This window comes from Anomaloglossus baeobatrachus, chromosome 5, assembly GCF_048569485.1.
Source record: "Anomaloglossus baeobatrachus isolate aAnoBae1 chromosome 5, aAnoBae1.hap1, whole genome shotgun sequence".
Classification (NCBI taxonomy): domain Eukaryota; kingdom Metazoa; phylum Chordata; class Amphibia; order Anura; family Aromobatidae; genus Anomaloglossus; species Anomaloglossus baeobatrachus.
Genome location: NC_134357.1, coordinates 394,482,017 through 394,509,049, shown reverse-complemented (window position 1 = coordinate 394,509,049; position 27,033 = coordinate 394,482,017). Strand labels below are relative to the sequence as shown.

General features: G+C 43.3%; 1 protein-coding gene across 2 annotated transcripts in view; it reads right to left on the bottom strand.

Annotated features, from left to right (window-relative positions):
- Nucleotides 1–26,767, bottom strand: part of THRA (thyroid hormone receptor alpha) — a 192,714-nt gene extending 165,947 nt beyond the window's left edge. For both annotated transcript variants that reach the window (XM_075350142.1, XM_075350143.1), the window contains exon 1: nt 26,506–26,767. The gene's annotated coding sequence lies outside the window, so the exon portion shown is untranslated. The remainder of the gene's footprint in view (nt 1–26,505) is intronic.
- Nucleotides 26,768–27,033: the final 266 nt, after the last annotated feature.

Here is a 27,033-nt window from a genome sequence, read left to right as displayed (position 1 = left end):
GCGTCCTCCTCTCAGCCTCCTTCCCTGGCTTCTGGCACCCGGGCGGCGCGCATGCGCATTAGGGCGCGAGCGCGGTCACTGACCCTTTCTTAAAGGGCCAGCGTCCATTAACAGGAAATGAGGCTAAGCAGGTACAGGGTATAAAGGGGTTTATTGTCCAAGGGGGCGGGGCCTGATCTTCGTGTTTTCCAAGCTAGGAGTCAGGTCTCCTTGTGTCTTCGTGCCATACTCACGTATCTCTCTTCTAGAGCTGATCCTGCCTCGCCATCCGGTTCTGCTGAATCCCGAACCCCGCACGCTGTCCGTCTGCCATCTGACAGTCCGTACCATCTCGGATCCCTGCGGTGACCTGTCATCTCGCTCCACAAGGTTCCGGACCCTGCCTGACATCATCTCGGCTTCCGAACCTGAGCTACGTCACCCGGACTACCATCTGTGACTCCGTGGTCCCAGGGACTTCTCCGTTACCTTCACGTGCACGGACTGTTCTGCTATCCATAGTGCTTCAGCTACCGGACTCCTACCACCATCTTAGAGTTCGGCCCAGTGGATCCACCTCCTGGGTCTGCCCGACCGCCTGGCCCTGACAATACCATACCATCGTGTGAATCCACCTATAGACAAAGTTTTATTCCATGGGGCAATACATAAACGCTTTTTCACCAGATTTCTTAATGAAGCAGGATTGTTCTCGGCAACACGCACCCTCAATCAAGACTAGAGAAAGAATGGCTAGTCTTGATGAATCGCCCCCTAGGTGTTTTGTCTCTCAGATCATGACAACCACTTCTCGAAATGTAGCCTGGACAGCGATCAGCTGATCACAACGGCCCATTAAAGCCTCCAGTAATAGGTGTAAAAAGGGAACACAAATAATCCAGAACTAAGAAGCACGCCAATAAATGCAAGAGGATAGATGATTAATTCATTAGTTTACATTTTTCTCAAAAAATCCCCTCAACTCTCAAAAAAAAATGATCTTCTAAAATGTATACAATTAATTATTAATTTATCCTCTAGCATTTATTGGTGTGCTTATTAGTTCTGGATTGTTTGTGTTTCTTTTTCCACTAATTTCATGTACCAGAAAAGCAACCAAAATATTCCCTATTTGAGATATTTTGGCCCTCTATATATTTGGTTCTGTTTTCCTCCAGTAATAACTGATAAATTGCCAACCGTACATCTTACTACAGGGAAAATGTAGTGTAACATGATGGCCATTTACATAAATTTAGTCCTCCATACACATTAGATAGCCATCGACCAGCCATCGTTAAATTGATAGCTCTTTCCCCTGACTCGCCCATAATATTCTCAGGGAAAGCCACTGCCAGACTTACCTGGCAGAAGCTTATTTTCATGGGGAACACAAGGATTACCCGCTAAAATTTAACACGTCAAATCCTTCTCTTCCCCAACATCATCTGTTAGGTAATAGTCAGGAGTTCCCCACGCATGTTAGACTATTTTCTCATGATAGTCAACGCGATTTGTCTGACACTGTTTGTGTGTGTTATAGGATGGATCCATTCTTTCAGGATTTCCATTTTCTGTTACCTAGAACAGAACTGGAAGTTGGAAGATCGAACACTAGTGTAAACTTAACCTTACCGGATCATGTCTGTCAGTATGTGTGCCCTCCTCTACGACAAAGGCCCTGTTTTGTACGATTATCTCTTTACTGACTCAGGAAAATCTAAAGGGCAAGGAAAAGCTCGCAATCCTCTATTTCTATGGAGGCGAACATCCCTGTAGTCCATTACATTTTACATACTGTGTGATTATAGTGTAAAAAATTATACTCTCAACCAAAGGTTCGCAATGACTGTCCAGTGTGTGACTATCAGCATGAAATAGTCTGTGATTAATTGTGTATTTTGTGATGACCAAAAAATTATCTCCACATGTAAAAAATAATCTGGAAGTCAATAGCAGAGGAGACAAGAGGTAAGACAAGTGATTACCAACATTGAAACTCACTATATCGCTGACTGGACACCTTATTATTGGATAAGGTTGAATTCAGACATCAGTGACAGATGATCTGAGTACAGACCACAATGTCCAGACTAGCCACGGCTTTCCTGACCAGTACAAACCACAATATACAGACTGGCCAAGGCTTTCATGACCAGTACAGACCACAATGTCCAGACTGGCCACGGTTTTCCTGACCAGTACAGACCACAATGTACAGACTGGCCAAGTCTTTCATAACCAGTACAGACCACAATGTCCAGGCTGGCCACAGTTTTCATGACCAGTACAGACCACAATGTCCAGACTGGCCACGGCTTTCCTGACCAGTACATACCACAATGTACAGACTGGCCAAGTCTTTCATAACCAGTACAGACCACAATGTCCAGGCTGGCCACAGTTTTCATGACCAGTACAGACCACAATGTCCAGACTGGCCACGGCTTTCCTGACCAGTACATACCACAATGTACAGGCTGGCCAAGGCTTTCATAACCAGTACAGACCTCAATGTCCAGACTGGCCAAGGCTTTCATGACCAGTACAGACCTCAATGTCCAGACTGGCCAAGGCTTTCATGACCAGTACAGACCTCAATGTCCAGACTGGCCAAGGCTTTCATGACCAGTACAGACCTCAATGTCCAGACTGGCCAAGGCTTTCATGACCAGTACAGACCTCAATGTACAGACTGGCCAAGGCTTTCAAGCCCAGTACAGACCACTATGTACAGACTGGCCACGGCTTTCATGACCAGTACAGACCACAATGTTCAGACTAAAATCAAGACTAAATTCCCAGCACGCACTTGTTTGCAGCAGGTTGAAAAATGTATTGCAGCATGATCACCTGAACATTTCAGCCCTCCCAAGGCTTTCAACAGCACAGAGAACCTAACATTACAATGTACAGACTGGCAACGACTTTCGTGACCAGTACAGACCACAATGTACAGTACAGACCTCAACTTTCCTGACCCGAACCTAACTGCCTCATAGGCAAATATAATGCTGCCAAGTTCAGGTCAGAAGACTCTCAACCAGTCCATGCATATTGGTCCATATGTAGACCACGATACACAGATGATTAAACTCGGCCTAAGATTATACTTTGAAAAAAATACAGACATGATTAGCTACAAAACTGACCGGCATCTCCAAATAAATGTGAACAGGTGCGACCGGCTATGTCTACAAGAAACACAAAATTGATGATTAACTCCGCATCTAGCTCCATGTGCTTGTCCAAATTGCAGATGGGTGCAGGAGTTGCATAGACTATTCTGGTCAATAAGAGACACCTCAATAGCGCATGCTATGATTTTTCCCATGCAGGATACTGGTCCATGTGGAAATACATTCTCATGTGCACTGGTACACTTGACTTCAATTGGTCTGTGTGCTGTCCATCCGGTACACGGATCAAAAACATGCTAGTCTGAATTAGCTCTAAATCTCATGAAACAATATACAGCAGGTAAATGCAAATTAATAAATTGCCAAGATATTTTGAAATTTTCCATAGTCATTCAACATCATATTTTCATTATGTCCATATATCTAGCCCAATTTATTCTTCCCAGCATCAATATGACATTGCTTCTCACCTGGATGGGGGATGGATGGTTGTACAAATTGACTTACATTGATAAAGCCAACACTGATATTGTCTGAAAGTCTCTTAAAAGGTTTGTGCCACTTTTGAAGTGTAAAAAAGTTGCACACCATATTTTAAAATTTTCTCACTACAAAAATTAACAAATTTTGGCATCATCTATGCCCGCTGGTAGCTGGCGTGAAGTTCTGTTTCTGTAGATATTGCTGCCCAACATGCACCAAGTTTACTAAGAGGTAAGGTTACTAAAATAGCCCCCACTGGGCAGAACAGGTCAGACTGGATGTTGGTTCTGTATGAGATTTTTAGAGCCGAAATGTTTTTGCATTGCTATTTTTAGTTTTCCAATATTGACACCATCAGTCTGAAGCCTCTTCTCGGTGTGTTGAAAAACTATTAAGATGGCTGTGTTTCAGTTTAATCTTCACTTTCCTATTTACACAAAGTTCTCAATGTACCCGTGAATGAGACAGTCTTCTCACAAATAAGACTGCAAGACCACGACTGAGACGGAGCGCCTGCACCCAAGACGGCGATCGCCTCGAACGTCTGCACACGAGACAGCCTACAAAAGAATGCAGCAGTGTGCCAGGGAATGAGACAGTTCATTCCGTGAGATTTGACAGGCCCTCTTTGTATATTTTTATAGATTTCAAGACCGGAATAAATGTACATTTTCCACAAGAAACAAAAATTAATCAGTACCAGATTTCAGCTGGAAAAGAGACATCAAAGTAAAAAGGAGCATGCAGGGGATAGGAAGCGCTCCTTACACTGTCCGTACAGGGCTCTTCTTAAGGGGGATGTGTGTTTGACTATCTTTTTATTGGTCCAATACATATTGATAACACAAATTCCTTTGTTTGTTGCATGCAGCTCCTACCGTATGCACACCTATGCAAACTACGGTATGAGTAATCAGATCCTGCAGTCATGTCATGTTCCCTTTCCATGGACTTCATATTCTACTGTCTCCAGTATAGCAAAATGGGTTTAGATGGAGTAAAGGTGGCCATACACTTCAAATAGCTGTTGGTTAAATGCCTAGTCTCTTGATAGCTATTTCTTGATAGCTATTTCTCCCAATTAACCCCCTCCATACAAACGAACACTCAGCTTGGCACCCCTTGTGTGTTTTTAATGGGGAGTGGGGAGTACACAACTACCAAACAAATCGGGAAAAACAACAACCCTTCTTTCCTCGAAAGCTGCTCTCATGGGGCAGATGTGACACCCTTATACATATTAGATGATTAAGGGTTCTGGCAATTATTCCCAACATTTAGCTGATGTGTATGGCAACCTTATGACAGTAATTTTTTTCAATTTACTTCAGATTCATTGGACCCATATAAAATGATTTTAAAGATGGCTATAAATGTGGGAGACATACAGTAGTTGCCCAATGTCCTAGTTTTGCCAGAACTGAAGCACGAGATGCAGGATTTAGACAACCTGCCCACAATCGGGCCCTGGACATATAGAAGAAAACTGTAGAAAAAAACTGCATCCAAACTTCTTAAAATATCTTTTATTCAAATCTTCTACAAAATCACTTAGAAACAATCCCCCTAAATAATTCAAAACTGAACTACATGTATTCTTATGTTACTGCATATGTTTTGCCGCACAATAAGAATACATGTATTTTGGTTTTAACTATCTTGGAGGATGGTTTCTAAGTGATTTTTTAGAAGATTTGAATAAAAGGTATCTTAAGAAGTTTAGGTCTGGATTTTTCTACAATTTTCTTCTACATTGACCTGGCACAAGCATGACTGGTATCCGGTGTAACCATTCTTCTGGACGGGTGAGCTAACTTTTCTCTTCCATATATTTGAGGTCTGGACATATGGGGCAGTAGAATGGATTAAGTATCTCCAGAATACTGGTAATTATTGGGTGACAACATCAGGGAATTGCAGAGACATATTTTGAAACATCTTTTTTAAATTTCTATGTTATTCCTTCTGTACATTTATAAATCAATCGGCAACCTCAGTGTTACCAGAAAGCAGTGGGGTTGGAGGAACCGCCACACAATGACACTGTCCTTCCGGCTGCCAGTGATAGACTGTGCTGCCACATATCTCTGTGATTGAAGCAATAGTAACACCCAGATGTTTATTTTCCAAAAGGAATAATAGAAGAGTAACACAATTAACGGTGATTTTTTATTTATTTTCTAAAAAAAAAGCTTCGAAATTTAAAAAAAAAGATGTCCTAGATTATTATTTCATGAGGAACATAGGTACTTACTAAAACAGAGATGTCAGATCTTTGTAGACATGACAGCAGTTTAACTTCTTGACTTCTATAAATTGCTCTTTTTTTTATAATTTATGGAATTTATTACTACGAATCTGGACTCTGTCGATGCAAACATCAGACAGTAAAGGTTTTTTGGAGGCAATAGTGAGATGTTAGAGCTAAATTGAAGGATATATGGCAATTACCAAGGAGAAAGTGACACCCATTCATCCAGTGACCCTGAAGCGATGTAGTTATGGACAGGAAGACTAGTCCTCTGGAACAATTCTAAGATGTAGCAATATTCGGCCTAGGCCAACGGTGAGGACAAAAAGGAACAGCTCACCACATCAGATCTAACAGGGATGGATTGGATTCTCACCAGGCGCATACTGGCTGCTCATGTACACTTGATTTTGCTACCCCATTATTTTTGATACATCAGAAAGTCTCGTGACTGGATTTGTGGTCACCATGAATGCAACTGTCCAAGACGAAATACAACCCTCTGTCCGTGCGGTGAGCCTGATATAAACAATTACAACCTCAGTACGGCAGCCTCGAGCACATGAATGTCCTCAGTCCTCACCTCATCTGACAATAACCATTCCCCATATACACATTCTTCTTCATGAAGAATAACAAATGTGAAAGGAAAACTATAAAGTACATTAAAGGGGTTGTCTACTTTCAGGAAATGCTCTAGAATACCTAAAATAACAAAGCGAGCAGTTACTTGGCCTCGATGGTCAGAGCCGGATCGCCGATGCCGATCGGGTCTCGGCTGCAGCAGTAATGGCACGTCAAGACCACTATAGCCAATCACTGAGCTCACCAGCTGGGCAAAGTGGCCACCTTTGTTATTTTAGGTACTTTATAGTCTTTGTCTTCCACTTTCTTGAAAGTGGAAAGCCCCTTTGTTTAGGTGCTCCATCTCCTACTGTTACCACCGCAGCCTGAGATCAGCACACAACCATAAAGACATAAGATGACCCCCTCCTTCCTGGAAAGGGGGTGTGGATCAGTGCACCAGACAACACATAAACACCAAAGAACCTTTCTCTGGTTGCAATTGGACTAGTGATTCAGTGAGTGTGACTCACATTCACACCAGAAGCCCCCGTGGCAGGACACACAAACAGGGTGGCTATTTATTCGGATAAAGCAAATGAAAGGAATCCAGCCGTTTTGAACTTTATCAATTTATTAGTACAGATTACTATTTGGTATTTATTTTGATTGGCAAACATTAGCCCTTTATGTAAAAAAAACAAACAAAACAAAACTTGACTGCTGGCGATATGGCGTAGTTCTCATTTGGATAATTTTGCCTTTGTAGGATGCACAGTGGGACACATGCATAGTGTTCACACCTGTGTTGTTGGCTCCGTTGCAGATTTTACATATTTTCAGAAATAATGATGTGCTATTTTTTGGCTCCTGAAATGCAGAACACCATGGAAGACCCTATTATAGTAAATGGCAACTGTTGGGTGCTGCTGTTTTCCATTATGATGAAATGGGAACAACAGATTCCGCAAACACAGAAGGGAAGAGAAATGTGCAATGTTCCCGATGGAGAAAAACAAAGCAATCTTAGGGTATGTGCACACGTTGCTTTTTTTTCCGCGCGGAAAAAAACGCACCCTCTGGCAGAGGGGAGAATTGTAAACAATGCTTTTTGAGAAACAACGCATCGAAAACGCATGCGTTTTTCATGCGTTTTTCATGCGTTTTTCATGCGTTTTTCATGCGTTTTTTTAGGTGCGTTTTTTAAGACTTGTCAGTGATAATAAAGTTGGTTGAACACAGACCTTTGGAAAAAAAAACCTGTGATGTCATTTCCTTCTCCACATTCTGTTTGGATAAATGGGAGGGCTTGGAATGGAAGGAGCACCATTTGAATTTTGGAAAAGTTGAAATAAACTTCGCGCACCAAGCCCCTTAGGTACCTATACGTCAGAAAACCCCCACAAGTGACCCCATTTTGGAATCTGCACCCATCAAGGATTTTATTCAGGAGTATATTAAGCATTTTGAATCCACAGCTACTTCACCCAAAATGTTGCTGTAGCAACAATATTCTCACTTTTAGGCCCGCTTCACATGTCAGTGAAAAACACTGACGTTTTTCACTGGCGTGTAAAACACGCACATGTCCCTCCGTGTGCCGTGAATCACGGCACACGTGGGTTGTCTAAGTGCAATCCGGGCTCCGTTCTCCGTGGCCCGTGATTGCACTTAGAGATTAACTCACCTGCACCCGCTCCCGCTCTCCATGGTGCTGATCGCTCCCGCGGTGCAGCATCCAGCCGGCGCTGACCCCCGCAGCAGCTGCTTCCGGGTTGGCTGTGTCGTGCATCATGAATATGCGCGACAATAATGAGCCGGCACAGAAGGAACAGGGAGGACGGGCTGCAGAGGACATCGCTGGAGCCGGGTGAGTTAAAATGTTTTTTATTTTAAAAGCACGTTTTTTTCTGGCACGTGTTTCACGGATCACACCACTGCGTGGTCCGTGGGACATCAGTGATGCCAGAAAAAAATGGACATGTCTCCGTGCGGCAATCACGCACACGCGGGTACGCCGCATGGAGACACGTGCAGTGAAAAATCACTGATGTGTGAGCAGACCCATTCATTATAATGTGTCCGCGTATGTCAGTGATTCTGGTACGTTTAAAAAAAAGCACAAACGTACCAGAATCACTGACGTGTGAAAGAGGCCTAAGGCTATGTGGCCATGATCCAGCGACACGGCGTCTAGTACACAGTGCCAGCCTTCCTGCAGCTGCCCATGCCCACGATTTGGGTTCAGGCTGCTGTGGAGCTCTATACTACCTGCAGAGAACACTCGTCTCCGCAGCATAAATTGACATGCTGAGGCTCGGGAAGCCACGCTACCGGTCAGTTTATGCTGCGGAGAAAAGAAGCACAGTGGGCATGGGATCTCCAAAAATCCTTCCACTGTGCTTCTACTGCACAACGCAGCGTTATGGACGCAGGGAAAACACTCAGCGCCCATAACGCTGCAAACCCTGATTGTGGGCACACAGCCTAAAAAGCGTCAATGGATGAAGGGATGTCAAATATATAGAACGTCCTACCCCCGCCTGCATATTCTAAGCTGGCACCTTTAGTACCTTTCATGTGGCACTAAAGGGTGCCTAGCTTAGTATTTATCCAATAAAAAAAAAAAAAAAATGAAAAAAATGGCGTGGGGTCCCCCCTATTTTTGATAGCCAGTCAGGGTAAAGCAGACAGCTGTAGCCTGCAAACCACAGCTGGCAGCTTCATCTTGGCTGGTGATCAATTTGGAGGGCTCCCCATGTTTTTTTTTTATTTATAAATAAAGAATAAAAAAAAAAATAACGTGGGGTCCCCCCAAATTAGATCACCAGCCAAGGTGAAGCTGACAGCTGGGGTCTGGTATTCTCAGGGTGGGAAGAGCCATGGTTATTGGACTCTTCCCAGCCTAAAAATAGCAGGTCGCAGCCGCCCCAGAAGTGGCGCATCCATTAGATGCGCCAATCCTGGCGCTTCGCCCCAACTCATCCCGCGCCCTGGTGCGTTGGCTAACGGGGTAATAAATGGGGTTGATACCAGATGTGTAATGTCACCTGGCATCAAGCCCAGCAATTAGTGATGTCACGGCGTCTATCAGACACCCGACATAACTAATTGACAGTAAACAAAAGCAAAAAAAGACAACAAAAAATGTTTTATTAGAAAAAACACTCCCCAAATCATTCCCTTGTTCTCCAATTTAATAAAAAAAAATGGGTCCGCAGAAATCCATATGGATGTCCCACGTCGCCTCTGGACCTTCTAGAATATGGGGGCACGTTCAGGAAACGTATCCCCCATTTTCTAGGAGGGCAGACCCTCCATTTGAGGAGAGTGGGTGCAAAAATCTGCACCCACTCTCCCCGGGTCACAGCTGCAGAGTGCGAGCAGCCAGCACAGCTCACACTGAACACTGTGCTGGCTGTCAGCTGCTCTGCTCATGTGACCGGCCACCGTGCACTGTGAAGGAGGAGGGAGCCGCGGGGGATCAGCGCTGCGACCGGACAGGTATGTATGACACCGGGGGGAATAGGGGGTGAACGGGCAGGGCCTGGGGAACAGTTTTCTGTCGCATGTGTTATTGCACATGCGACAGAAATCATAGGAGCAGGGCGGCCGGTGCGCTACTGTGCGCGCGGCCATGTTGGATTTTCGGGAGGGGGGTTGGGGGTCGGGGCGGGCACTTTGGCGACACCGGGGGCTTTGCCAGGAAGTGAGGTCAACAGGAAGCCTCTTGACCTCACTTCCAGGTAAATGCCTGCGTTCTGGCGTGCCGACAAAGGCCGCGGACCGCAACAAAAAAGCAGGTCCATGCGTTGTGGCTGCGTTCTGACCCCACATCATTGATTTCAATGGGGGAGAGAACGCAGCCACAACGCACAAAAGAAGTGACATGCTGCTTTTCTTTCCGCACCGATTTTTGGCATCCAAAACGCTGCGGAAAGAAACGCAGCATGTGCACTGATTTTTCAGCTTTCCCATACACTTTGCTGGGAAAGCTGAACGCATGCAATTTGCCACTGAAACGCTGCGGTTCAAAACGCAGCGTTTCCGCGGTAAAAAACGCATCGTGTGCACACAGCCTAACTCCATTGACAAGAATTAAAACCTCTTCAACCATTACACTACCAAATGCTAACATGGCCAGTGTATAGGCAGACACGGGGACTTATTTACCGGCATAAACCAGAAGAGGACCTGCACCAGAGCTAGAGCCTGTAGCTGAAGATTAGCGCACCTTCCAGATGTGATCTATATCAGTAAGTTGCACTTTACTAAAAACATCCAAGCATTTTTTAACGTCCACTTAAGGCCCCTTTCACACGTCAGTGATTCTGGTACGTTTGTGCTTTTTTTTAAACGTCCCAGAATCACTGACATACGCAGACCCATTATAATGAATGGGTCTGCTCACACGTCAGTGATTTTTCACTGCACGTGTCTCCGTGCGGCGTACCCGCGTGTGCGTGATTGCCGCACGGAGACATGTCCATTTTTTTCTGGCATCACTGATGTTCCACGGACGACGCAGTGGTGTGGTCCGTGAAACACGTGCCAGAAAAAAACGTGCATTTAAAATAATAAACATTTTAACTCACCCGGCGTCCAGCGATGTCCTCTGCAGCCCGTTCTGCCTGCTGCTTCTAAGCCGGCTGATTACTGTCGCGCATATTAATGATGCACGACACAGCCGACCCGGAAGCAGCTGCTGCAGGGGTCACCGCCAGCCGGATGCTGCACCGCGGGAGGATTCAGCACCATGGAGAGCGGGAGCGGGCGCAGGTGAGTTGATTGCTAAGTGCAATCACGGGCCACGGAGAACGGAGCCCGGATTGCACTTAGACAACCCACGTGTGCTGTGATTCACGGCACACGCAGGGACATGTGCGTGTTTTACACGTCAGTGAAAAACGTCACTGTTTTTCACTGACGTGTGAAACGGGCCTAAAGAGAATATGTCAACAGGCGATTAATCTGAAGCATATTGTAGGCGTTAAAACACAGGATTCATCAATGAGTCTCTTACCACAATGTATGCAGTTTTTTCCCTTCAATGTTTGTTTTAAGCTTCAGGAGATTGCTGGACTAGGTCAGCTATAGTTCAGCTAGTCCAGCATGCCCCCTGCTATGATTAGCACCTCGCTGTCTATTGACATTGTATATAGAGACCCTGGTGTGGGTGGGGGAAGCTTTCTGAGCTCTGCTACATGCTAAATGTAAAAACTCTGATTGTGTTAGAACCGCTGCACTACATAAACTAAGCGATACATTGTTGAATTCAGGATTTCTGCCCCTACATGATGCTGCTCTCAGATGAGGTAGCAAAAACTTGCTGACAGATTCCCCTTAAAAAATAAGGGTCAAACCTATCAGTTGCTATGTGGTATGGTTAACTGTTCCTTTGCTCCTTTGCTCTAATTTTAATAACTATATTCCATTGTGTGCAGGAATACCTTGTCCCGTGACTGCTCATTGGGTATCATAGTATTCTCTAAGGATTTCACGTTCACTGTCATCCTGTGTGCAAATTCTAAATATAAAGTTGTGTGTAAATATATATATATATGCTTATGTGTGTGTCATTTTTTTTTTTTTGCATCATTACTAGATAGAAATTATGGATTTTTCTACTTTCACCTAAAACTTACACAGATTAAAGCATTTCCCCGAAGAAAAAAAAAATGCCACGCTACTAAGTAAAAGAAAGTTACATCTATGGCAACCACAGCTCTATAATTAGACACTTTTGTTAAGAGTTTTGCAGATTTTCGGCACCAACAATCAATTTTCTAGTCTGGTGTATGCAAAGTATAGAAACTTTAACCCCTTCAGAACCAACATTATTATTATTATTATCATTATTATTTAAGGCCGCTTTACAGGCAGCGACATCGATGTCGCTGGTGAAAGCACCCGCCCCCGTCGTTTGTGCGTCATGGGCAAATCGCTGCCCGTGGCGCACAATATCGCTTGGAAGCGTCACACATACTTACCTTCTTAGCGACGTCGCTGTGGGCGGCGAACAACCTCTTTTTTAAGGGGGAGGTTCGTGCGACATCACAGCAACGTCACACAGCAGCCCGCCAATAGAAGCAGAGGGGCGGAGACCAGCCGCATTAACGAAACGCCCACCTCGTTGCCGGAGGACACAGGTACGTTGTTGCTCGTCGTTCCCGGGGTGTCACATATAGCGATGTGTGCTGCCACAGGAACGAGGAACAACCTGCGTCCAGAACAAGGAACAATATTTGTGAAATGAACGACGTGTTTTTGTGATCGTAAACACTCACTCATAGGTGTCACACGCAACAATGTCGCTAACGAAGCTGGATGTGCATCACGAATTCCGTGACCCCAACAACATATCGTTAGCGATATCGTTGCGTGTAAAGCCCCCTTTAGATTAATTCCAGGATTTTTAGATACATATATAAATATTAAATACAGGTCACATTAATTTATATTATATTATATATTTTAGAACATATTTTAGAAACTGAACTTAAAAAAAATAAAATATATATTATATATATATATAAATAAAATATATATATTATATATACAAATACTGCATATATATATATATGCATATATATATATATATATATATATATATGCATATATATATATATATATGCATATATATATATATATATATATATATATATAATGTGTGTATTTTTTTTTTACTTTATTTAAAATGTAGTCATAAAAATTAAAACACTCTCACTCCTTCACACGTTCCTGAAAGGGGGATGATGGTGATTGATTGCGACGGGCAACACTAACATTTTCTTGTACGAGGTTCTCTGCTCAGCAACCATGCTACTGGCAGTGGTCTGCCAAGCTGTGCTTGAACACAAAGCATTAGCCGCACTGGCACAGAACAGGACCCGTGGTTTATTCACCTTTCTGTTATCAGTCCTGCAGTCGACAATGCCTCCAAATGGTAGAAAAAGATCCATATTCCCTACAAAAATAACATACATAGTATAGTGCAGGGTAGCAATGAAGGCATTCTCTAGAAACTGGGCAAAGTCTTATGCGGTGGAGAGAAATCCTTCTTGCACAATGCTGACAAAGCATATGCCCATTATGGCATTTGCAGTGCCGCCCACTAGTTGATACGCTGGCATCAAGCTAAGCATACATTATTGTAAAATCACACTATGAGGGCATTCAACTCTCACTGTGCCCTATTGTTTCAAGGCCCATGGAAGATTTATGTCTTAAAATGACGTTTACCCTGCTTGTGTAAAATTGGATTTTTATGAGTGCAGATTGTTAAGCACCGCCATGCCACACAAAGCGGAGCAATGTCGGAAGCTGAGACATAAAACCCCTGCACACACTGCACATAAACACTAGACGCAAATCATAAAAACAATGGCAGAAAAACAGACAAAGGTCCATCTCACCGGCCTATTTAGTGTTCATTTTGTGGAATATTGGGTCCACACGCCTGGACACTGACCTCAGGTCCACTATATACGCGGGGCTGCTGATAAGTCTTTGGCTTTGTGATCTTTTTTTTTGTTTCTATGGTAATGAATGTTACATCACATAAAAGCCTTATGTGTCTAATATCTGTTTTCAAAATTCTGTGTTTGTTGCTTATGGCAACAGTGTTCTACGCACGCAGGAAAACAAAATTGCAGAGTCTATTGGGATATTCACAGCAACTGAGAGCAGAGGAGTGATAAAATTCTTTCTTCTGCAAGGAAAGTCCATTAAGGATATTCATGGTGATATGTCGCAGACATTGGGGGATCAATGCCCTTCATATTCCACAGTTAAGAACTGGGTTGCCAAATATAAAATGGTCAACTTCAGCACCAATGATGAGGAACATCCTGGACGACCGAGAGTGGTTGTTGTTCTGGAGATCGTAGACGCTGTGCACAACCTCATAATTGAGAATCGACGAATTTAATCTAAAGCAATAGCAGACATCAAGGGGATTTCCCGTGAATGTGTTTGTGTCATTATCCATGAACATTTGGACTTGAGGAAGCTATCTGCAAAGTGGGTCCCCAAATGTTTGACAATAGATCAGAGAAGCATGAGAGTGAAAACTTCCTGGACCATTTGTTAGCATTTCCAGACTGATAAGAATTTCCTGGATCGACTGGTCACTATGGAGGAGACCTGGATTTATTTGTATGACCCTGAAAACAAGGAGCAATCAAAATAGTGGAGGCACAGTGGTTCTCCTCGTCCAAAGATGTTCAGGGTGCAAAAATAAGCCACTACGGTGATGGTGTCTGTGTTCTGGGATAAGGAGGGTGTGCTGCTAGTGGACTACCTTCAAAAGGGTTCCACCATCAATGCAAGGTATTACATTGAATTTTTGGACCAATTGAAGGCAGCTCTGAAGGCCAAATGGCGCGGCAAGCTGTCCAAAGGAATCTTGTTCCTGCAAGAAAACGCCTCCGCTGACACTGCACAAGCGACCACGGCAAAACTGGCAGAGCTGGACTTCCAGCTGGTTGACCACCCACCTTATCACCAGATCTAGCTCCCTCCGACTATCATCTGTTTCCAAGCCTGAAGAAACACCTCAAGGGTATCAAACTTCACACCATTTCTGATGCCATAGGTACTACAGATGCCTAGTTTGAGGCAAAACAAAAATCCTTCTTTTTGATAGGCTTACAAAACTTGGAATACCGATGTATGAAGTGTGTTGACATCAGTGAAGAGTATGTGTAATAAATGTAAAGTTTCATCATCCTATCTCGTTTCTTTCTGGGTAAAGCCAAAGACTTAGCAGCCCCTCATAAAATATAAAGAAAGGAGGCAGCACTCCACGTGTACAAAAGAGTGGGGTGTAAGACCCATCTCAAATGTGAGGATTATAAAAACAGTGATGAACCTTTTTCAATAATTATTTTTTTTAACCTGCATCAATAGACATAAACCTTTAAGATGGATGTCTATCCCAAATAGAAGCGTACTATCAGCTATAACCTGCTAAACTCTGGACATATGTTATGGTAGAATGATGCATAGTTACATGTGAAGTAGAAAACGAAAAACAATGCCAGCCCTGATGAAATATATGTATGCGGCTAGAAGTGCACCCAACTTTAGACAACGGAAAACAAGAACAAAAAAAAACCATTTTGTTATAATTAAGACTTCCATGGTGGTCTCTAAAGCAGTGAAAAGGTTAATGATATTTGAATAATTGAGTGGTCCGGGGTAATGCACCCTTTTCTTGGTAGGTTAGTGGCATGTTTCATTACGTTCAACTTCCCTAATTGTCCTAAATTGATCACAAAGATCAGACTGTGCCATAGCTCTACCAGGATTGGGGACTTTTTATTCTCAGCATAGTGAGTCTTGTAGTCCAAAATTGATTTTGTTTTTTTAGATTTATAGCTAGAAGATAAAATATTTACAGTGGTGTGAAAAAGTATTGGCCCCCTTCCTGATTTCTTATTCTCTTGCATGTTTATCACACTTAAATGTTTCAGATCACCAAACAAATTTAAATATCAGACAAAGATAACACAAGTAAACACACAATGCAGTTTATAAATGAAGGTCTTTATTATTAAGGGGAAAAGTAATCCAAACCTACAGGGCCCTGTGTGAGAAAGTGATTGCACCCTAAACCTGATAACAGGTTGGGCCACCCTTAACAGCAACAACTGCAATCAAGCGTTTGCGATAACTGGCAATGAGTCGTTTACGCTTTTGAGGAATTTTGGCCCACTTTGGAGGGTTTCTGAGAATGAACTGCATTTTTAAGGTCTTGCCACAGCATCTCAATTGGATTAAGGTCAGTACTTTGAGTAGGCCACTCCAAAGTCTTAATTTTGTTTTTTAAGCCATTCAAAGGTGGACTTGCTGGTGTATTTTAGATCATTGTCTATAACCTAAGTGCACTTCAGCTTGAGGTCACGAACAGATGGCCAGACTTTCTCCTTCAGGATGTTTTGGTAGACAGTAGAATTTTATGGTTCCATTTACCACAAGTCGTCCATGTCCTAAAGCAGCAAAACAGCCCCAAATCATCAAACTACCACCACCACCACATTTTACTGTTGGTATGATGTTCCTTTTCTGAAATGGTGTGTTACTTCTACGCCAGATATAATGGGAGATACACCTTCCATAAAGTTCAACTCTTGTCTCGTCAGTCCACAGAGTATTCTCCCAAAAGTCTTGGAGATCATCAAGATGCTTTCTGACAAAACAGATGAGACTTTATGTTCTTTTTGCTAAACAGTGGTTTTCACCTTGGAAATCTGCCATGCAGGCCATTTTTGCCCAGTTTCTTTCTTATGGTGAAGTCATGAACACTGACTTTAATTGAGGCAAGTGAGGTCTGCAGTTCTTTGGATGTTGTTGTGGGGTCTTTTGTGATCTCTTTGATGAGGCGCTCCTCCCTAGCGACGTGGTGGCATATCTAATTAACGCTGCATACCGCACATCCATTAATATCACCAACGCTGTGTGAGCCTGATAAAGGTCAAATTGTTTGACCGAAATGTTATGGCTATTGTTACACACTATTTTGTTGGATTAAAACACCTGTTTTTCTCAAGTATACTTTTGCCGGATTTCTTCACCATCATACTAAGGATTAGGACCCAATCCAGGCATCTCTACACATAGAGTGCCATATCTTCTCTTTCCTTTTTGATGAGTCATCGATGCGCTCTTGGGGTAATTTTGGTCCGCCAGTCACTCCTGTGAAGGTTGAACACTGTTCCATATGTGGATAATGGCTTTCACTGTGATTCCCTGGAGTCCCAAAGCTTTAGAAATTGCTTTATAATCTTTTCCAGACTGATAGATCTCAAAGACTTTGTTTCTGAATTTCTTTGGATTGCGGCATGATGACCGGCTTTTCAGGATCTTTTGGTCCACTTCACTTTGTCAGGCAGGTGCTATTTAAGTGATTTCTTGATTGAGAGCAGGTGTGGCAGTAATCAGGCCTGGATATGGCTAGGGAAATAGAACTCAGCTTCCTAAAGTTGGGATAAACCACAGTTAATTTATGTTTTAAGTAGAAGGTGGGGGGGGGGGGGCAGTCACTTGTTCACACATGGCCCTGTAGCTTTGGATTTCTTTTTCTACTACTACTACTACTAATAATAATAATAATAATAATAATAATAATAATAAAAAAAAAGAAAGACCTTCATTTATAAACTGCATTTTATGTTTAATTGTGCTATCTTTGTCTAATATTTTAATTTGTTTGGTGATCTGAAGCATTTATGTGCTACAAACATGCAAAAGTAAAATAAATCAGGAATGGGGTAAATACTTTTTCACACCACTGTTTATAGGTTGAAAAAGACATAGGTCCATCAAGTTCAACCTTTCATTACCAGTTATACATTCTCTATCACTACATTATTTATAACCCACAATACCATTTGTTGTGCGAAAAGCATCTAGCCCTTTTTTAAATGCTGTCATAGTATTTACCATTACATATCTTGCAATTGGGCATTCTAGTCTGAATGCTGTAACTGTAAAAAACCCTTTCCTATTTAGCTGCCAAAACCACCTTTCCTCCACATCTAATTTCTGCCTCCTGGTCCTTTGTAAGTTCCTTGAAAGGAAGAAGTCATGTGCCAGTCCTTTGAATTGATTGCACATGTGCTTATACATATACTGTAAATGAGATCCCTTCTAAAGGCTACTTTTTCTAAGTTAAACAAGCCCGGCTTTTCTAACCTCTCACTATAGGAGAGACCTAGAATAGGCCTTACATTCCATGTAATAACCTATTTACCAGCATTGAATCAACTCTAGGTTTTCAGTATCATTTTTCAAATCAGGAGCCCCAAACTGGATCCAATATTCAAGATGTGGCCTTTCAAGTAACTTAGAGAGGGATAATACGTCATAGGATTTTATCTCTATGTATACACCCTAAAATCTTGTTTGCTTTTTCAGCTGCTGCCTGACATTGAGTGCTGCTGCTCAGCTTACCTGTAGCCATAATACCCAAGTCCTTCTCTTGTTCTGTAGTCCGGAATATATTTTCATTTAATGTATATGCAGCAATACGATTATTCCGGCCTAGGAGCATTACTCTACATTTACTAATATGTATATACTTCATCTTCCATTTGTTTGCCCATGCAGACATCTTACACTTTAACCCCTTAACGACCCAGGACGTATATATACGTCCTAGATATCCTCCCTCCCTTTGATGGGAGCTCAAGTGGTGAGCCCACGTTTCCCCACACATGTTGGCTGATCTGAGCTAACAGGAGTGGGTTGATTGGAGTTCCACCTGTGCCTGTAAAACTCAGACAGCATGATCGAATGCGCTCCGGTGGGGATTGCGCTGTTCCCCGCTGCCATCGGCGGCCCCCTGAAATGATCATGAGGTGCCAATGGGTTGTCATGACAGCGCTGGGTCAGCTGATGACTCCTGTCGCTGTCCCTGACTCACTTCCTATGAATGCCGGCAGAACGCCGCCACACACAAGAGATCAGGATTTCTACTGATCAGAGCAATGCTGAAGCATTGCTCTGATCAGCAGAAGTAATCGGATAGTACAGCCATAAAGCCCCCTAAGGGGACTAAAAAAATCAATAAAAATGTAAAAAAATAAAAAGTTTTTAAAAATATAAAAAATGGTAAAAAAACCCCTAAAAGTTCAAATCCCCCAACATTTGCCCCAGTGAAAATAAAATAATAATAAAAAATACACATATTTGGTATCTCCGTTTTCAGAAATACCCGATCAAAATATAAAAAGTCATCTGATTGGTAAGCCACGTAGCAAAAAAAAAATATCATAACGCCAAAATTACCATTTTTTTTGGTTGTTGCAAAATTGCATTAAAATGCAATAACAGGTGATTAAAACATCGCATCTACCCAAAAATAGTATGATTAAAAATATTAGCTCAAGACACAAAAATTAATCCTTCACTGAGACCCAGATCCCAAAAAATGAGAACGTTACGGGTCTCGAAAAATGGAGACATAAGCGCAATTCCTTTTTTTGAGAAATTTCTGAATTTTTTTCACCACTTAACTAAAAGTAAAACTATACATGTTTGGTATTTACGAACTCGTACTGTCCTGGGGAATCATATTACATCATATAGTGAACATGGTAAATAAACAAAAAACAATAGTTAAATTGCACTTTTTTGCAATTTCACCGCACTTGGAATTTTTTTTCCCGTTTTCCAGTACAATATGGAGCAGAATGAACGATCCATATCCATCCATCCAAAATCCATGCGCTCATATGGCTAGATTGACGTAAAAATAAAAAAAGTTGTGGCTCTTGGAAGAAGGGGAGGGGAAAACGAAAAACAGAAAATTGCCAGGTGGTGAAGGAGTTAACATAAGTGACCTCTTCGAATGACATATTGCTGATTTTTCCATTATACAGTATGGTATGAGGTAGCAGTATAAATATAAAAGTATGGTAGGTACACATGATATATGGATATGTAGATAGGCACATACATTGGCTTTGTGGATCTAACCACTTCCTTTTCAGGAAATTCTAAAATCTAACAAGCGTAACTCAAATATTTGATTATAGATTCCCATTGAGATAATGGACCTTGCAAGAAAGTTGACAGAACACCGCGACTCATAGAGATCAATGGCAGTTTGTCGGATACACCTTGTCACGACACATTTGCATATGTGCAGGAAAACTATTTTTGCAAGTTTTTAAAAAATTAAATACCATGAAAATATTAAAATGTTTGCCCGTCATGCAATGGTTCCTTATAATTGTGATTTTCTTTTCAGTGAATATATCTTTTTCTGGTTGATGATCTGTATCACATGGCCATTAGTTGATCAACATGATGGTCTAATCTATACAAGAAAAAAACATTGGCAAAATTTAGGTATTATCCATTATTTTACCAAAAAGGCCGCGCATACTCTAAACGTCAACTCACAAAGAGATTTGAGGTGTTCAAAAATGCTGAGTTTTGGAAATTGCTTTAGGAAACTCTCCTTTGTTAGGCTGTGGGCCCATGCCAAGTTTTTTTTTGCATTTTTCTTTTGCAGATTTAAATTAATATACAAGGGAAAACACATCCCAGCAAAGTCTATGAGAATCCTGTGCTGTTCCCATGTTGCAGATTTTTTCCTTGCAGATTTTGGTGCAGAAAAAAACTGGACCAAACAATTAACATGTCAAGTGTTTTCCCTATCTCAATGCATAAAAAAGCATAACAAAATGCATAGAAGAATGTAAAAACGAGGCAAAAACCAGACTTTTTTTCTGCCAAGAGATGCAGTTTATGGTGCAGAAAATCTGCACCTAAATCTGTAACTTCAGAAGATACCCTTAGGCCCTGTGCGCATGCTGCGGATTTACTGCAGATTTTACCGTGGATTTGCTGCAGAAAGTGTCTAACATTTCTGCAGTCATTCCCCAGCAAAACCTATGGGTATAAAAAAATGCTGTGCGCACAGTGCGTTTTTTTATACCTGCGGATTTACCCGCGGAATTTCCGCTGCAGAATTAATTTGCATGTCACTTCTTTTCCGCAGGTACCTGCGTTTTTTGCCATAGATAATGGTAATACCCCCCAGGGACCAACCTGATGAAACACCACGGCAAACCCGCGGCAAATCCACACCAAACCGTGCCAAAACCGCACGCGGATTTTGTTGTGTTTTTTTTACAGAAGGCGCGGGATTCTGTCCGCAGTTTCCTTGAGGCCTGAAACACACATCCGTGAAACACGTGCGTGTTTGGTCCGTTTCCGTGTATACTGGAGACACGGCCAAACGTGCACAAATGTTACTATATCTCTGCGGTTACAATTGCGTTTTTGGTTATGTCCGTGAGTCCGTCTCCGTGATGCGTTTTTTGGTCCGTGTCTCACGCCAGCATGTCCGTTTTCTGCACGCAACACGCAGCACGGACCCAATGAAAGTCAATGGGTCTGGGCGCACGTCCGAGTTACACGGACACATCTCTGTTTGCTCCCTGTACGTTTTGTGCTTTTTTCATGTGATGTCGGTCTTTTTTCTTTTTCTGTTTCGTTCTCTCCCTCAGTCCGTCGGTCGGTCTCTATGTCTGTCGGTCGGTCTCTCTGTCTTATCTGTCCCTCTAGCTGTCTGTCGGTCAGTTCCCCCCCCTCTCTCATACTTACCGTTCCCCGATCTCCGGCGCGGCTCTGCACGGCTGTTATAAAAACTCCGGCGGCTTTTACTATTTTGAAAAAGCCGGCCGCCCATTAATCAATCTCGTATTCCCTGCTTTCCCCGCCCACCGGCGCCTGTGATTGGTTGCTGCGTGGAGGTGACCGGAGCGGCGGTGTATTCTGCTGACGCCTGACATGATTAATCTAGGACTTATTGGCAGCTATGGGCTGCCAATAACTCCTTATTACCCCGATTTGCCAACGCACCAGGGTAAATCGGGAAGAGCCGGGTACAGCCCCAGAACTGTCGCATATAATGTATGCGGCAATTCTGGGCGGCTGCTGACTGATATTGTTAGGGTGGGGGGCTCCCCATAACGTGGAGCTCCCCATCCTGAGAATATCAGCCTTCAGCCGTATGGCTTTATCTGGCTGGTATTAAAATGGGGGGGGACCGCACGCCGGTTTTTTAAATTATTTATTTATTTCACTGCACAGTATAGACACGCCCACCAGCTGCTGTGATTGGGTACAGTTAGACAGCTGTCACTCAGCGTGGTGGGCGTGTGTGACTGCAACCAATCACAGGCGCCGGTGGGGAGAGAAAGCAGGGAATACGAGATTGTTTAATGAGCGGCCGGCTTTTTCAAATTAGAAAAAGCCGCCGGAACAGTGTGAACGCCGTGCAGCGCCGGTGATCGGCGAACGGTGAGTATGAGAGAGGGGGGGACACTTCAGTCACTCGGGGGATTAGCGGTCACCGGTGAATCCTTCACAGGTGACCGCTAATCAGTACACGGCACAAAGACAGAGCCGCGGCATGACAATGAAGTCGGGTGAAGTTCACCCGAGTTCATTCTCATCCCGCTACTCTGTCTTCCGACATGTAGTAACGACATTTTGCATCACACACGTACATTTCACACGGACAACACACACACGTCAGTTATTTCACTCACGCACACATGGACATTCCACACGCACATACGGCTAGCATACGGGATACACACGCAGGCCACGCATACCATAAAAAGGGACCTAAAAAACGGAAAACGGACCCGAAAAACGGCCCGTTTTACACGGACGTGGTTTTCACGGATGTGTGGCGGAGCCCTGAGAAAAAGTCAATTTCTAGTGCGCACATGGCCTTAGAGAGTTTTTCCTGAAGGTGCTCTGATGAGATTTTCTTTTAGAACTTTTTTATTGTATAATGCTTAAATGGAGCAGATTGTATCAGGAATCGACATTTTTTTTCTACTGAGCATTTTTAAAAACCCTTCATAACACTCAAAAAAACTTCTCTGTGGATTTCCTATACAAATGATTAGGAAGAGTTTTACGTATGTTTTGAAGCAGTTTTTGAGAATGATTTTGCAGTGAATCTGTTCCAAACTCCTATTCAAGAAACACTGTGTGAACAGCGTCAAAGGCTCGGCTCATTGATCGTAGCGGAGTAGCACGGTGCAATACATTGCGTATAAAATACCGCTCTAACCAGACTTTACATAAGATACTAAATAATATGCTACAGGTGGATAATGAATGCAAGAATAATAAATAAATAATAATTTTGCATTAGGAAAGTGGTTTAATTTACACATTGTTTAGGCAGCAGCCTTTCCTAATCATTTCTTACATTGTCATAAGAAGTAAGTAAAGACACAATTGTTTCTAATCTTTTTTTTTAACCAGAACAGTAGTTTGTTATGAGCAAACATTCCCCGGAAATGTTCTTTAAAAACTCCCCCAAAACAACTGCATTCACATCCAAGTGACACGTAATACACATGGTTCTTATTGTGCTGCTCTATAAAGCAAAGTGTGAATGTGGCTTTATAGCTTTTTACCCCGACTGACATATCAACTTGGAAAACATATTGGAACTATAAGGCTATGTGCCCACGCTGCGGATTTATCGCGGATTTTGCCGCGGATTTGCCGCGGATTTACCGCGGATTTGCCGAAAATCTGCAGCAGCGGCACTTCCAAGCCATTTCAATGGCATTTTGGAAATGCTGTGTCCATGCTGCGGATTTTTCCGCTGCGGATTTGCCGCGGATTTTGATGCGGAAAAATCTGCAGCATGTCAATTGTTTGGTGCAGATTTGGTCCGGATTTTTGGTTTTGAATGGGGGAAAAAAAAAATGAAATCCGCATCAAAATCCGCGGCAAATCCGCGGTAAATCCGCGGTAAATTCGCGGTAAATCCGCGGGTGCGGATTTGCCGCGAAAGTCGCGGATTTTCAGGCAAAAAAATCCGCAGGGACATTCTAGCGTGGCCGAGGGGGAATGCGCGGTCCCGCGATTATGGGCGGTTGCTTAGGAATAAACATCACAGCACCGCCCATAATCTTAACCCTGCGTGCACGTCACTAGCGGTGACGCTGGGCACAGTGCTCATCCCCGAGAGATGGGCACTGGGCATGCGCGGGGATGGCTGGAGCAGTGGGCGGCGTCCAGAAGTATTGAAATCAGCGATGGGGGCGGCATACAGGACCAGGGGGCAGAATAACGGCCATCAGGCTGCCCGCCCCCGTGACAGATTTACAGAATCAGAAGCCAAAAAGGTACAACTTTATAAACACTTTTTTTCGGTCAGAAAGTGGGCACAATCATAACAGGGACCTTTATAGAATGCAGCCCAGGAGCTGCAGAGGGGGAATCTGTTAGGTTTTAGGGGACATTTCTGCTGACAGGTTCCCTTTAACGCTGAAAATACCAAAAAAAAATCTATTTAAATTGAAAAAATATATAAACAAATAAACAAACGATCAAATAAAACAACAGAACAGAGAATATCTGATATTACACATTATATCAACAGGCTAAAACCCAGCTGTGAACATGTGCTACATTGTGTTCTTTTGGCTGTGCCACGTCTTAGTTTCCCTTTTTTTCTTCTTAGCTTCTAATGCTAAAAAAAAAGAAGAAAAGAGATAAGAACACACTAAAGAAAAAAATTGCACTAAAACTTCTAGTGCTTTTTTTTCTTTTATGTCCTTTTTGTTGTGTTAATAAACTGCACTCCACATCTGTGTGCAGCATTGCACCAGGACGACGGCTACAAAAGAGGCCATAACGTAACGTATAGATACAGTATGGCCTCCACATAGGCCTAGCTGGAGCCGCCAGTCTTGTCTCCTATAGGCCACCATAGAATTCTTAAGGTGGAAGAGAAAAGAGGGTCCGTTGAACTGTCAGCGCTCTATAGACGACACGTTCGGCTCCTTGGTAATATTACACAATATATTCGCAGCCATCGTTTTGGAGAGGACAATCCCCAGGTTTCAGGCTCGGTGCTTCGGCAAGGCCGTCGCTGTCACATGTGCACACAGCGTCCCAGTGTGTGAATATCACACACCACAACATATTGTTTCCGATTCAGCCTATCTTTTCGGGACTCTGAGACCTCGAGGCACTTTCTCCCTGCGCCAGAAAGATCCACACCCCCTTCTCTGAACACAACACACAAATCACGACAGCTGCCTGCATGACAGAGTGCCAACACCACTCCAAATGCCACCTGCAGGACACACTAACGAAGAAGACTGGCCACGCGAGAAAAAGCCACCTACAAACAAAGAGAGCCAACGCCGCATGCATACATGTATATCTATAGGTGCCTAGGGACACGTGAGAAGACGACAGATCGTGCCGCTCAACTCTGCAGCATAGACATGGCCACGAACAACAACAAAAATAAAATGCAAATGTGAAAATAAAGTCACCAGCACAAAAAGTAATAGAATACATCAATCTCAGGGCTTGGTAGGATAAATGTGCAATGTCAGAGGGCACAGAAGGGTTAAAATAGATGACATGGAAATGGTGTCACTGGGAGAAAGCAAGACTGACACACGCAGCTGAAAACCATGCGCTGGCATGGAGGCCTACAGCTTGCATAATAGTGGTTACAACATATGCCAATGCTAACCCATTCTGACACATGGAAACGGGGGTATCCCAGAGGAAGAAGCGGACTGTTCATCATATAGAGAGATTTATGCCCCTGATCTCTTTATAAGGCAGACATTAGCAAACAGAACACAGACGGAAGAGGAAAATCAGCATTTTCGTATTCATTTAATCAGATGATGTGATTTGTAGACCCCTAGCATGCGATGCTCCGTGCCCTTTAAACACTATACAACAATACCAATGACTTCTATAGAAGTTGGTAAAACTATATAAAGGTAGGAAGTGGAAATGATCAAGTTATATTACAGATACGGTAGATATAATGTAGAGGGGGCTATCGGAGAAGGTTTAGGGGTAGAGGGGATCCTGCAGCTAGCCATCCTATTGCTGCACACAATGCACTAGACTGGAGTGCCTTATTGCAAGTCAAGGGGGAGAGGAGGACACGGCCTGTGCACTGTCAGCATTCACAGGGAGTTAACCACTTCTCCACCTCAACTACAGGCAGCCTTGAACAACCTTGCTAAGATATCACACAGTCAACACAGAGAGCGGCCTTGTCTGTGTGCACATTATAGAAATAGCACTAGACAGGAGAAGGGTTAACAGTCAGCGAAACCCTTTTCACACTCTAAGCGGAGAGCACGCTGCGTGGCACCCCAATAATAACCCCCCCTAAATAAAAGAACACCAACAATTACATATACAAATTCAGGAATGGAGTCTTCTGTAGAAAGGGGGGTGAAATCCTATAACATATTGTAGCCAGCCGCTTCCCCCCATAAAGTCAGTCTAGAAATATTCTGAAGGGGGTGGAGATTGTTTATGATTAGGATCATAAAATCTGGGGGGGAAGGCTGCGAACCAAGACCCCCCTTCATTCTCATTCTAACACTGTGCTGCCCACCATGCCTCACGCCCCTTCTTGCAATATATTCAGGCCTTATGCTCCCAGCAGAAGAAGGGTTAAACAGGTAGGGCTCTGAAGACATGACCTTATTACAGTAAACAGCCATACAAGAGACAGACCCCCATGTGCAAGTCTACAAGACCACTCACCTCTCTGCAAAGAAAGCCTGGAGACTTAGATCCCCCTCTTCTGTGGGACTGAGGGCAAGCCAAATTATGTGTGCAAATAATATCAGGAAGAGGGGTGCAGGGCTCCGGCTCCCCTAATTCTCCCCCTAGACAAGCCCAGGATCTTGAGTGGAAAGCAAGTGAGAATCCCAGTATTATACGCCTAAGTTTCTTTTTAGAAGGGGTGGGGGGTTTATTCCTGTCTGTGGCTCTCTTTCTTCTCTTCCCTCCGTGTGTCAGGAATACAGACAGAGAGGAAAGGGGAAAAAAATCTAGTTATACTCAGCTCCTCCCTCTCTATCTGTGTATCATAGCCTTTAAATACAGAATGGCTGCTATGCAGCACCCCCTGGAGGACTACTGGCCTACAGCATCTTCCACCATCGAGTGATTTGCCATCGCTTTGTGAGAAGTGCTAGCTGTGTGCTCCAGATGTGATGTGTGGAGCTCATCTATCCGACCCCAACCTCTCCCTAATATACCTGAACCATGCATCCCATCCCCCTCCTC